Here is an 8,967-nt window from a genome sequence, read left to right on the forward strand (position 1 = left end):
CGTGCAGGCCCGGGCGGGGTCCATTCCCACGCGGGGTCACCGTGCAGGCCCGGGCGGGGTCCATTCCCACGCAGGGTCACCGTGCAGGCCCGGGCGGGGTCCATTCCCACGCGGGGTCACCGTGCAGGCCCGGGCAGATTTGTGCTGCTCTCCACGGGGTGCCGGCATGGCTCAAGCACACCCACAAGGGGCGGTGGTGATGGGTTGTCAGCTGAATCCTTGTGGTTTCAAGTTTCCTCAGTTTTTCAGGTCACCTCATGTTCAGACATGGGGGTTTCTTTGGCTCATCTGGCTGGGACAGTTCCCTGACTGCCATGCTTGCCCACCTGGCAATCTTTAAGTGTTCTGGGTGTGTTCTGTGGGCTGTCCTGTGCCGGCTGCCTGTCAGATCTTTTCCTCACGATTAGGTCTGGTTTGTAGGAAGCTCAGAGAATGAAGCATACCCTCATCTTACCATCTCAAGACCTACTTTCCAGGGCCCATGGCTGATGCCTGTTTTGGTTGCCCAGCTGGGCTGTCAGCTTTGTGGTCCTCCTTGGGGAGACCACTAGGAGCCCAGAGATGGGACTGTGTCCATGTTCAGGTGGCATGTTGACAGAAGATGCTTGGACAGCTGGCCCTTCTCACCACTTATCCTTCCACCCCTGCTGCCTGCTTTCACCTTGTGCTTATAATTTCCCTGCATCCTCCCAGCCTCTCCCTTCCTGCCTTCTGAGCTCACTGGTCACCCTTTTGGTCTTGCGTGGTTGGTGGTTCTGAGAGTGCCTCCCGGGTGAACTGTTCCCAGAAGCCTGTCTGGTGTTTGGCTGAAAGCTGAGCCACAGGGCAGTTCGGTCATGTTCTTGTTACCAGCTGGACTTGGGGCTATCTGTCTGAGACCCGGGTCACAGTGCTTGGCTGCTTCATTCTCCCAGAGAGCAGGGGCAGGCGTTCAGCTGGCATCTACGTGTAAGAGTGAAAGCAGCGCGAGGATGGCTGAGCCTGTCCTCTACCAACTCCATGAAGGGACTGTCCCTATCAAGGGCACCCACAAGACAAAGCTAGTCCCCAGGGGGCCAGCCCTACCTCACCCCCTCCCGCACACCTTTCTACTAACTCCAGCCCGCCCAATCCTGCTGTGAGACTGGGTCCATAATCTGGCCTCACAGAACTCTACTCATATTAGGGTGCTTATTAGGGCAGTTAACAGGTTACAATTCAAAACTGGCAACAGAATACAATTTCCCAGTCAGGACAGCTTCCAAAGCATGTACAGAGGCCCTTCAGCCTATAACCTGAGGTTGTCTTGTTGTTGTTGTTGTTATGTGCCGTCGAGTCATTTGCGACTCATAGCGACCCTATGTACAACAGCCCTAAACCGTGCTCTATCCTGTGCCAATCTCACTGCCTCTGACACACCCATCCCAATTACCCCAGTCACTGAATCAATCCACCTCATAGAGGGTCTTCCCCTCCTGCACTGTCCCTCCACCCTCCCAAGCATGATGTCCCTCTCTAAAGACCTGTCCCTCCTTACAACATGTCCAAATTATGTCAGACGAAGCCCCAGAATCCTTGCCTCCAAGGAGTAGCCTAGTTTAACCCTCTCTAGGATGAATCTGTTTGTTTTCTTGGCAGTCCATGGTACATTCAATACTCTTCTCCAGCACCACAGCTCAAAGGCGTCAATTCTCCTTCTGTCCTCCCTAGTCATTGTCCAACTCTCTGATGCATAACAAGTGATTGCAAAGACCATGGCCTGCATCAGGTTGTCTTAGTGCTCCCAATTACAGCGTCTCTCCCCGCAGTCCTCCAGCAGGCGTGGGCAAAGGCCCCTGGTTCTGGCTGTGCTGGGCAGTAGTCCTGGCTCAGCTCTGTGTCGGGTAGGGCCTCCAGTTCTCTTGCTGCGGCTGCACCTGCTCTCCTGTTGGCCTGACTGGTGCAGGGATCTCTGGCCCCTAAGGGCACACACTGCACTCTCTGCTGCTTCTTCCTGCTGGGACAGAGATCCTCCAATGTTTGCTGTTAATCTAAATCTGCTCATTCACGTCTGTGGAATGGCCAGTCTCCCCGTGGATTTGCATGTGCCCACCCAGCCATGTGGCAAATTCAAGGGCCGTGGGCTGGAAAGCCCTTCTGACCAGCAGCCCCACTACACATTGTCCCTCAACATCAGTGAGTGGTTCTGAGCACCTGCTCACTTTCTGGCACACAAAGTGGCCCAGGGCAGGGGGTCCTGTGGATCTCCCAGGCTGGCCTTGCAGCATCCATTTATGCAGGTATCCTTAGCACTCTTCACAGGAGATAGTATTAGAAACCATGCCTGGGTGTCATGGCCATCAGCTTGCCTTTCTGGGGAACCAGGGTCTGTCTCACCATGGAGGTGTAGGTGTTGTCACCCCCTGAAACCCAGGAAGACAGTGCTGTCTATGCTTTCCTAAGAGGGCAGCTGGAAGCTGTGTCCACAGGACACCTGGACTTCAGCCCGTATCCCTCCCCACGGCTGCTTTCACGGACAGCCTTTCCTCTTGTGGACCTCAGCTGGGAATAACAGCCTTCACCTGTTTAGAATCCTGGCGAATCACTGAACCTGTGTGGCCTTGTGTAAATGATTGTAGCAGCATAAGGATGGCCGAGTCTGACCTCAACTAACTCCAAAGGGGGAAATGCCCCCAACAACACCCACAGCACCAAAGTCAGTCCTGCGAGCTCAGACGTGCTCTTCCACTCTCCTGAACCTACTTCTACTAATTCCAAACCAATCTTACTGCTCCACTGTGTCTGAAATCTGTTTCCATTACTACACAGACCTCACAGAACCATACTCATGGCTATGAGGTTCACTGAGGAAACTGTTATGTGCCGTTGAGTCACTTGTGACTCAAAGCTACCCTATGTACAATAGTCCTAAACCCTGCTCTATCCCTTGCCAATCTTATTGTCTGAGACACACTTACCCCCAAAACTCTAGTCACTGAATCAATCTATCTCATGGGGGGGGGGGTCTTCTTCTCTTGTACTGTCCCTCCACCCTTCCAAGCATGATGTCCCTCTCCAAGGACTGGTCCCTCCTTGCAACTTGCCCAAAGTATGTCAGACAAAGCTTCAGAATCCTTGTCTCCAAGGAGCAGCCTGGTTCCACCCTCTCTAGGATAAACATGTTTGTTCTTCTAGCAGTTCATGGAAGATTCAGTACTCTCCTCCAGTGTCACAGCTCAAAGGTATCAATTCTCCTTCTATTATCCCTAATCATTGTCCAGCTTTCTGACATATAGCAAGTAATTGCAAAGACCATGGCCTGGATCAGGTGCACCTTAGTCTCCAGACTGACATTGTTGCTCTTCAGTACCTTGGAGAGATCTCTAACAGCAGATTTTCCCAATGCAATTAGTCTTTTAATTTCCTGGCTGCTGGTGTCAAGAGTGTAGACTGTGGAGCCAAGCAAAGTGAAGCTGCTAATCTCAATCTCTTCATCGTCTATCATTATGCCGCCAATTGGCCCAGTGATGAGAATCTTTGTTTTCTTGATGTTGAGCTTCAATCCATATTGCTGCAGGTTACTATTCAGGTTGGCAGCAGGATACAGTCCCTCCGTCCAGACAACTTCCCACACATGGATGCAGGTCTTCAGCCTCATGGCTTAGACCAGTGTGTGTACAAGGTTTCTTTAGCTCTGCCAGTTATGACATCTTCTTCAGTCCTCCAGCAAGCTGGAGTGAAAGCCCGACTCTGGCACAGTGAGGCAAACATCCCAAGTCAGCTCGGTCTCACGTTGCTCTCTGGTTCTCTGCTGAGGCTGATTCTCATATGTAGCTCCTGGGCTGATTGGTGCCGGAATCTCTGGCCCCAAAAGCAGCACACTGCATGCCTTACTTCTTCTTCCTAGCTGGTGGTGAGGTCCCCAAATTTCTGCCACTGAACCTGCTCAATTTAAACCTGGTGGAATGACGAAACTAGCCAATCCCCTTGTGGATTGACTAACACACCCTATTTGCATGCTCCTGCCCAGCCATGTGGCAAAGGCAAGGTCAATGGCTGGAAACGCTACTTTGAACAATAAGACCTTGATCCATTGGTGACCCTCAAATCTGCAACTGATGTCAGAAGTTTTCAGAGATTGTCTCTAACTTTATACTTTTCCAGTGATTTGCAGTTGACGCAACCCTGCTTGCTGAAACTGAGGAGGACCTGAGGCGCTTGCTGCACAAGATCAAGGACTACAGCTTCCTATATGGACTGAAGCTAAATGTCAAGAAAACAAAGATTCTAACCACTGGCCCAATTGGCAGCATCAGCATGGATGGTGAAGAGATTGAGATAGTTAACAGTTTTAATTTACTTGGCTCCACAGTCAACACTCTTGGTAACAGCAGCCAGGAAATCAGGAGACAAATTGCATTGGGAAAGTCGGCTGTGAGGGACCTCTCAAGAGTACTGAAGAGCAACGATGTCAGGCTGGAGACTAAGGTGCACCTGATCCGGGCTATAGTCTTCGCAATTACGTGCTATGCATCAGAGAGTTGGACAGTGAATAGGGCTGATAGAAAGAGGATTTATGCCTTTGAGCTGTGGTGCTCGAGAAGAGTGTTGAATATACCATGGACTGCTAGGAGAACAGGTTTGTCCTGGAGAGGGTGAAGCCAGAGTATTCCCTGGAGTCAAGGATTCTGAAGCTTCATCTGACATATTTTGGGCATGTTACAAGGAGGGACTGGTCCTTGGAGAGGGACATGATGTTTGGAAGAGTGGAGGCGAAGGAGAGGAAGACCTTTGGTGAGATGGATCGATTCTGTGACTGGAGCAGTGGGAATAAGTGCGTTTGAGATGGCTAGGTTGGCACAGGATAGAACAGCATTTAGAGCTCTTGTACATAGGGTCGCTATGAGTCCCAAGCAACTCGATGGCACATTAACAACAACAACAACAACAAGTGATTTTATCCTCAGAACTATTGACTATTGACTTTCATCAAAGGTCTTTTTCTGTACCTATCAAAATGTTGTTTCCACTTTCTCCTGTTAAATTGAGGGGCTATGCTGATTGATTCTGCGATGGTAAATCAACTTTTTTCCAGAATGAACCCCTTACATATACTGCATTATCTTTTTTCGGCATCACTGCATTTGATTCTTATAAAATCAAAACTAATGTTTTTATTTTAAAATTTGTGTTTATGACTATAGGGAACTAAAATTTTAGTGTCCGTTAACTTCAGAAAATAAGTGGCAGAGTTCTCCATTTTCTCTCGGAGATTTTGGGTAACAGTGATGCTATTTCTCACGAGGTTTTTTTCCTAAAATGGGTTTTCACTCTTCATAAACCCACTGATAACGTGCTACCTACGCACCTGAAAGTTGGGTAATGAATAAGGAAGACTGAAGAATTGATGCCTTAGAATTGTTTTTGGTGAAGGGCACTGATAACAGATAGCCAAGAGGATAAACAAGTCCATCTAGGAAGAAGCACTGCCTGGGCCTGCCCGGGTGTGGAAGGCGGCAGTACCTACGGCAACGTTCGAGCAGATGAGAGCGATTGTGGGAAAGTTGCTCTGGGGCGTTGTCAGGTACGATCCTGAGAACCTGGCCACCCTGGAGCACCACGTGGACACATGGAAGCCAACCTTACTGTCCTGAAGTTGTACCAGTTCCACCCAGCCTTCTTTCAGAGCACGGTCGCCACCTAAAAGCCCTCAACAACCTGCCCTACACTGACTTCACCCTGTGCAAGTGCATGACTGACCAAGCACATATTTACTTTACCTCGGAGACCTGCTGGAAACCTGCCACTTCAAGGCCTTTTGGCAAGCCAAAACAAGGACCTCTTGGAAGGCTTACAGCCTTTGAAGACTGTCCAGAAATGTCATTGACATTACCTACCAAAACACTGACTGCTGGCTGCTGGCCGAGATGCTTAGGGACCTAAAAGACAGCCAGTGCAAGGTGTGCATGATCAAGTATGGATGGAGTGCCAACGAGTTGGGCCTGATCTTAATCTGTAGCCAGAAAGAGAGCATTAAGCCCCAGAACATTGTGGAGAAGATTGACTTTGACAGTGTCGAGCATCCTGGCCTCATCCCCAAGACTTTGCAGCAGTGTAATAAAGATTGTTGACTTCTTGAAAAAAAATCTTATCAAAACTACAACCAAAAAAAAAAAACTACAACCAGTCGGCTCCTTAGAAGCAAGGATGGTGAAACTTCATTTCATATACTTTGAGGATATTAGGAGGGACCAGTCCTTGGAAGACATCAGGCTGGGAAAGTGTCAAGAGTAAGAGAAGACCCTGGGTGAGATGGACCGACTGACTGCAACAAGCAGCTCACTGGAGACAGTGCAGACAGCAGGGGAGGGGAGGGCTCAGGTCAGATCCAGATGAGTCTTGGTGGACTTGATGTCACATGATAACAGCACTGATAACAGGAACTCTAATATCTGGGTCACTTAGAGTGTTCTTTCCCATAGTTTTTTGTCCCCCCCCCTGCTGTTTTTTAGATGTATTTTTTTTAAAAAAGCAGCATTGTCTGCATAATTCAAATTTTGATACATCTTCATTCAATCTGGATGCCACTATATCATTCATAAAATTCAGTTTCTCAAATGATTTTATTGTACAAATGGCCTGTATGGAGAAAATATAAGGCCCTGACACACACCTTTCCCAATTTTAAGTTCTTTTAAGCAGTGTTTTCTTGCTTTGTTAGGACAAAAGCTTCTTGATCTAGCTATAGATTTGGTATAATGAAATATTCTGGAATTCCCATTCTTCTCAAGTTTAGTCATAATTTGTTATGATCCACACTGTCAAATGCCTTTGCATAATCTTTTAATATTTTTGAGCCAAAATCCATCTAACATTAGCATTAATAGCCCTGGTGCCGCACCCTCTTCTAAACCCAGTTTGAACACTATGTACTGTTCTAACCATTTCTGGATGATCTTCAACAGTATTTTCCTTGCATGTGATATTAATGATATTGACAATTTCCACCCTCGGCTAGATTAATTTTCTTGGAAATAGAAACAAATAGGTGTCTCTTCTAGTCAGTTGGCCTGCTAACTATCTTCCAAATTTTCTGGAACAGACTGGTGAGCACATCCAGGGCTGCATCTGTTATTTGGAACATAATGATCTCTCATCAATTCTTGGGGCTTTTTTATCAATCCCTTCAGAGCAGCTTAAACTACTTCCTTCATTACCATTGGCTCTTTATCATATCCTACTTCTGAAATATTTCCGTGTCAGCCACTTCTTTGTACAATGACTGTATATTCCCTTCACCTTCTTTTGATACTCTCTGGATCATTCAAGATTTTCCCACAGCATCTCTCAGAATTGCAACTTGAGGTTTGAAATGTTCAGCTTTTTCCGTTTGAGAAATGTCGAATGAGTTGGGTTTCTTATTCTTCAACTTCAGCTCTTAGCACGTACTACACTTTGTCTTCTCAAGCAGTCCTTTGAAATCTGCTCATCTCTTCTACTTTGGTATATCTTCCCTTTGTTTTGGCCTCTCAACGTTCTAGTACAGTTTTCAGTCTCCTCTGACGTTCACTTTGGTCTTTTCTTTGTCCTGTTTTTTTCCATAACCTTTTGCCATCTTCATGAATGGCATCTTTAATGTCATCCCATAATTCATCTGGTCTTAAATCCTTAGTGTTTAATGCCTCACTGGAGATAATTCTAGAGATGAGTTTTAAATTCAGGTGGGAAAGTTTTTGTGGACTTGCTTTAATTTTCTTCCACTACAATTTAAACTAGCACCTGAGTAACTGATCGTCTATTCCATAACCTTGCTTGCTAAAAGTGAGGAGGACCTGAAGAGCTTTCTGCAGATGATCAAGAATCAATACGGATTGCAACTCAACATCAAGAAAACAAAAATCCTCACCACTGAACCAATGGGCAACATCATGATAGATGGAGAAAAGACTTAAATTGTCAATTATTTCTTTTATCCAGCCCTCCAACTCTCCCCTCACCCCCACCTCACCCCTCCAGCTCTCCTCTCCTGTCCCCCTTCCTTCTCTCACCCAGACCCTCTCCCTCCATCCCTATCCCCATCCCCATCCCCACCTCCTCCTGCTCCCACCCCGCCTCCCGTTCTCCTCTCCAGTCCCCCTTCCTTCTCTCACCCACACCCTCCTCTTCTGTCCACATCCCGTTGAGCTCCCCACCCCTTTTCCTTCTTTTGCCCCCGCCCCACCGGTATAACCCCCACCTCCTTCGATGGAAGAGGCGGGGACTGGGCTAGACCAGGAGCAAGAACAGGGAGGTAACCGAGGCTGAGTCGTGGCGGGGCCACAGGACGACAGGTCCCCGGCCCGCGGGGAAGGACTTCCGGTTAGCCCCGCCCCCGCCACCCTGACTCAGGAGCGTGCCCGCCCTTTCCGGAGATGACCGGAGGTCCCGCCCCCTGGCGGCGTGAGTGAGGACCAGCCACGCCCCCATTTCTGGTTAACTCAGAGGCTCCCCCGCCGCGTCTGGAGTTTGAATTGAGTCCCACTCTTCCGGCTCTGAACCGGAAGCCCCGCCCCTCAGGGAGGGCTCTTCCCGCTTTTGGCCAATCGGCGTGTTCGGGACGCCGGCGCGGGAGGCCCTTTGTGGCGCCGGATGGGGCTCGCCCCGCCCCGCGCCCAGACGGGCCGTCTCTCGGCGGGAGACCTGGGCACGGCGCGGATGGCCCGGGCCTGGACGCAGGTGAGTCCTGGGCCCGCGGGGCGCGCGCACTGGGTGGTTCCGCGGCGCTCCAGAGGGTAGGCAGGAGGCGACCGCGGGGGCTCGGAGTCCCCGAGGGTTGGAGACCCCAGGGGCCGGAGATCTCCAAAACCCCCGAGGGTCGGAGACTTCTGAGGGCCAGCGGCCTCCGAGGGCCAGGGATTCCGAGGGGTTGAGATCCCCAAGGGGCGGATACCCCGCAGGGCACAGACCCTCAAAATCCCTGGGGGTCCGAGATCTCCGGGGTCCGAGCCCCGCGAGGGTCCCAGATCCCCC

The 8,967-nt window shown here is 49.7% G+C and overlaps 1 pseudogene; it reads left to right on the top strand.

The window, feature by feature from the left end:
• LOC102870799 overlaps nt 1–6,089 on the top strand; it is a 10,938-nt pseudogene extending 4,849 nt beyond the window's left edge.
• The last annotated feature ends 2,878 nt before the right edge of the window (nt 6,090–8,967 follow it).

This window comes from Elephantulus edwardii, unplaced genomic scaffold (genome assembly GCF_000299155.1).
Source record: "Elephantulus edwardii isolate Elephantulus edwardi_28Jun2011 unplaced genomic scaffold, EleEdw1.0 scaffold00440, whole genome shotgun sequence".
NCBI lineage: Eukaryota > Metazoa > Chordata > Mammalia > Macroscelidea > Macroscelididae > Elephantulus > Elephantulus edwardii.